This window comes from Ictidomys tridecemlineatus, chromosome 9 (assembly GCF_052094955.1).
Source record: "Ictidomys tridecemlineatus isolate mIctTri1 chromosome 9, mIctTri1.hap1, whole genome shotgun sequence".
NCBI classification, from domain to species: domain Eukaryota; kingdom Metazoa; phylum Chordata; class Mammalia; order Rodentia; family Sciuridae; genus Ictidomys; species Ictidomys tridecemlineatus.
The window spans coordinates 107,660,222-107,665,520 of NC_135485.1; the positions used below are offsets into that span (position 1 = coordinate 107,660,222).

General features: G+C 37.4%; 1 pseudogene; it reads right to left on the bottom strand.

Moving 5' to 3' along the window:
• Nucleotides 1-1,451: 1,451 nt before the first annotated feature.
• LOC101971158 (large ribosomal subunit protein eL32 pseudogene) lies at nt 1,452-3,155 on the bottom strand (annotated as a pseudogene).
• Nucleotides 3,156-5,299: the final 2,144 nt, after the last annotated feature.

Consider the following 5,299-nt stretch of genomic DNA (forward strand, 5'->3'; position numbering starts at 1 on the left):
TGATCAATTAACTACATGAATGAATACCTCCCAAGTGTAAGATTTCCAAGTTGAAAATCAAGTACAAAAGCTCATGTGGCAATCAAACTCACAAGTAAAAACTGCAAAGTATGTGGGAATAGTTGAGACTTGCTTAAGGAGCAAAAACTGAATGCAGTATTCCCACTTGAGACTAAATACAAAATCATATTACAGACAAATAGATCAAGTATTATAGAGGAAGAATATAGTTGATAGTGAAAATGAGAACTTTGTCATCTAAGATGGACTAAATGCAGAGGATTATTAAAGTTCCCAATGGCCCATTTGATCTTGTCAGAGAATAGACAAGACAATAGTATGAAACTGATAGCTAAAAATCCTCAATTATTTCCACATTTTAGTAGACTTGCACAGGTTACAGAACTGTATTAAAATTGTATTTCTAAAGTGTTTATCACACGACTAAACTCAGATATGAACACTAAATGCTGAGCTACTAAGTATTTAAGTTGATCACTAGAAAATTTTTTTATAAACATCTAAGAACTTTATCTCAGGATGGTAAGTTATAGAATAATGTAATATAAATAGTGCCTTTATATTTGAAGGGGATGATGTGGCAGTCTCCTCAATCTCCTCATGAGAAAATTGAAGGATGTCAAGAAAGAACCTCTGTTCTCCATGGCATACATAGATGAAGTATTAGACAGGGTTCTCCAGAGAAACAGAGCCACTTGGATATACATATACGTATATGTATATGTGTGTGTGTGTGTGTGTGTGTGTGTGTGTGTGTATATACATTCAGAAAGAGATTTATTATAAGGAATTGACTTACAAGATTATGGAGGCTGGCAAGTCTCAAGATCTGCAAAGCGAGATGGGAAGCTGGAGATGCAGAGTGTCGATGGTATACTTCCAGGTTGACTCTGAAGCCTTGGAACCTGGAAAGCTAGCTGATGGTGTAATTCCAGTCCAGAGGCTAGCAGACTGGTGATCCAGGCAGAGCTGATGTTTCTCTCTGAAGACAGTCGAGCAAATGGAATTCTCTTACTAGGGGAAAGGTTAGCCTTTTTGCTCTATCTGGGCCTTCAACTGGTTGGGTGAGATCCATCCACATTAAGGAGGCAAACTGCTCTACTCAATTCAGCAACATAAATGTTAATCTCATCCAAAACACCCTCACAGAAATTCCAAAAGTAATGTTTGACCAAGTATATGGCCTAGATGGGTTGATACACAAAACTAATTATTAAAACTATGATGCCTGAAATCAATGGTCCCACTTTCTCTCCTCGGGTATCCTCTGTATTGAAACAGGAGCATGGTAGGGACATTTCAACATAGGCTAAGGTGTTTAACTGCCTATATCTGAAAGCTGTTTCCATATCTTAGTGCCTAGATGACCGTGGGCAAGTGGTTACTATGTGCTTTCTGATTTCTTCTTTTAGTCTTCAGTTTTTATGGTTTTATTTAAGCATAAGCCGATATTCATTTTCCTCCCTGTGCAGTCTTCCTTTGGGATTGGTGACTTCAACGGTCAGCTGGGTTGCTCTTTCCACCATGGTTCTCTGGTTCTTGAAGGAAACATCGTAAGCAATCTCAGTACAAGCAAGATTCGCTGCACATCAGCATCACTTCTACCTCCTTGCTGCTGTGAATCAGGAACTTATGGAAGCCACTGGGCAGACATGTGCTTTGCTTTCTTGCTTCCATAACCAATATTGGGCATCAAGATCTCATCTCTGTCTTTTCCCAGCTCTGTTGTCAATACTTCTGGGTTTCCACCAGTTATGCTGACTTTTGGCATGGTACAAGATAAATTTCTTGGTCTTCTTGTTGATGATCTTGGGCTTCATGAGAGGTCTGAGGGCAGCTATAATGCCAAGAGGTGATGGGATCAGACAGACACCATAGAACTGCAGATGGCCAACAGTTAAAACTCTTCAAGCAAGAGCACCTCCATTAATTCTTGGTTAATAAGATATAGATAATAATAGTTCCTGCTTCATGATACTATTAATATTGTGAAGAGGAAATGAGACATTACATGTAAAGCACTATTAGTACACGGCATAGACTGCCCAATAATACATTATATTACACAAAGTTCATTGAAATAATTTTTTTTAAATCATCACTTCATGTGTTCTTCTTTTACACTTGACTTTCTAAGTTTTATACGAAGCTCATCATTTTTCATTTTATTCAACAGTTTTTTCTGCCAAATATACAATAGCACATATAATAAAATTCTCCCAAAACATTTTGACAGACACATTCATAACACAAATATAACATTGACTTATAAATAAGCATTTTTGTATGATTATTAGTCTCTAATGAAAAGAATACAGAGAAAATAAGAATAAAATGAGTATCTTATTTGCTCAAACAATTTTCAGCCTAATTGAGGAAAGAAATGAATATATAGGATTTGAAAAGCAATTATTAGAGAATGGTTGTGTGATCGTACAACATGAACAAGAATCCCCTATGTGGAAACCAGGCATCCCAGCCTTCCCTTCTCCTCTCCATCTAAGAAGAGCTACGTATTTGCAAATCTAGATTTGGAGTTTTGCTCATGCAGAGTTGAGAGAATGTGTAAAGCAATCAGAAAGTTAATGAAACAAACCAAAATCAATCACCTAACCAAGCCAAAAAAAAAAAAGAAAGAAAGAAAAGAAAGAAGAAAAAACAATAGATAACTTGGCAGGTCAACATAAAGAGGAAGGGGAGGAAGAAAGGAAGGAAGCAGTAGAGGAAAAACAAAATTCTTTGAGCTGAGGAGGGTCCAGAGTGAGTGGGTGGTGGTGGAACAGGTTTCATGGGAACTGTGAGGGAGCGTAGGGATGTTAACGGAGGCAGCTGGCCTGTTCCTTTACACTCACACCATCTTTTCCTGCTTCATCCTTCTCACTTAGATTCTGCCGAAGCCTGGACTCATGTTTTCATGCCCTGCTCTGCTTGCATTTGTCCCCCATTTTTTTGATTTGACTTTCAGCTGAATCCCTGAATCCTGGCTCTGCACAGTCACTGATCTGTGTTACTAAGTGAACCATCTCTGGTATGATACTGGAGATGATTTCCTCATGTGACCCCTCTTAGGCCAGCAGCCTGGTCTGGGAACTGAGCACCCAGGCCTCACCTTCCATGCCCTGGCCTGGATACATTGTGTGTCAGAGAATAAGAACAAAGCTTAATTGATGTTCATTACTTATAAAAGTTGTTCAGTTATGGTAACTTACATCTTTTTTGTTGATTATGCCTTACGATTATGGTTGTTTTCTTATATATTACAGTTCAACAAAGAACATTTAGGATGATTCAAGGGGAAAGGAGTTGGAGAACAAAAGATTATAAAACTCAGGTAATAAATCACATTAATAAAAGGGACTGCTCTGAATAAGAGCTGGTGAGTATTAAGAGAAAAGCCTATAAAGAAGAAAATCAGAAAGCCCCAGTAGCCACAAAGGTAAAAAAGGCAAAATATAACTGGGACCTATCAACAGTGACTGAAATTTTATAATAGGTAATAGCAGGACAATGACATAACTATCAAATGGGATGGTAGAGAGCAGTAAGTTTGGTAAAGACTAAAACTGATAGAGCAAAGTTCACACTTTTCACATCAGTCTGACTCAATCACGGTGACATCTTGCAGAATTAGGACTACATATGATAATAAAAAATTTTAAAAAGACAAGTATATTTATTTGAATATCTTTCTAGTGTTTCCTCAGTCAAGGGAAGGTGAAATCAAAGTAACTGCTTCAATGCAATGCATCTAAAGAGACATCCAAAATAATTCCTGATTTATGGAGACCTACAGGGGATCTTAAAAAAATATTATGAGCCAGGCATGGCGGTACACCTCTGTAATTCCAGTGACTCAGGAGATGGAGGCAGAAGGATTGCAAGTTACAGACCAGCCTCAGGAATTCAACAAGACCCTTTCTCAAAAAAAAATTTTTTTATTAATGGACCTTTATTTTATTTATTTCTATGCAGTGCTGAGAATCAAATCCAGTGCCTCATGCATGCTAGGTAAGCACTGTACCATTGAGCTACACCCCCATCCCTCAAAATAAAAAAAAAATCTGGGGATGTTTTCCAATGGAAGAGTATCCCTGGGTTCAATCCCCAGTGCCAAAAAAAAAAAAAAATAATGATGGTTTCTAATATTCTCACAAAGGAGAAGAAAGTAAAACAAACTAACTAGTTGGCCTTTTGTAGGTTATATCATTTAAAGATCCTTCTGGGCCTCTTAGTTGAACACAGCTTGTTAGTATAAGGGAAATGACCGTGGGTCATCACCTACTGTGTTACTGCATGTTTATTTTTTATTCAGTTTCCAGAAGCAAACTTTTGCTTAGGCCTAATGATGTCTTTTACAAAGTTCAGTAATCTAGGTCAAGGGGAGGATGGATTTCACAAGCTACGAGAAATTAAAGGTTCTGCCAAATCAGGACCAACTTTTATGAAGCAGTGATATTGATCCCGTGGTTGTGTGTTAAGATAAAATCCTTAAGAATTTGAATCTTTCTCTTGGGTTCCAGCAGTTTCTGACAGTAGTACTTTTACAGTGGAGAATCAGCTGTATTTTACAATTTGTGAATTCATTTTAAGGGAAATCTATTTAAAAGATTTTCAAAATGACATTTATTGCATGCCCCTCTGTGCAGGGCTCTATGTTGGGTACATTTGCTAAGGGATAAAGATTTTTAAAATACCATTCTTTTTACAGTGTAAACAGGAAAGATTTTGAGTGGGTAGATTACTCAGAAAGCAGAATGGGGGAAAGTGTTTGGGGATGGAGACTTTTTATGGAAGTATCAAGTGAGGGAAATGACATTTCTTGGCTCTGTTCCCAGTATTGTATGCTGGACACTATCCGCATGCAAAGCAATCATCCTCATTCACACCCTACAGAACCATTTTATAATCAACTGGTAGTGCATTTGAGTTTATGTGTGACAATGTTTGGGAAATTAAAATTCGAAGGGCTTTATTACCTTTGATATACTGGCTGAAGACAAACATAAAGCCCATGAGCAATACTGAAAAGCCTCACTAGTTTTCCTCTTGTCATTTGTACAAGATGAATATGCTTTGCCAAAAGCTCAGCAGAAACCTCTCCTTGTTCTGTTTTGAAGACTAACATAGCTACTCTAAGTTATCAAATGTGTCCTGAAATATTTGTCAGTGAGTCATCAAACGGCCTTCTGAAACTGAGGATAATTTTCCATGTCCCTGAACCTCAATCTTATTAAGTTAAGCTACAGAAGAAATGGGAAAACAAATTAAATCCATTTGT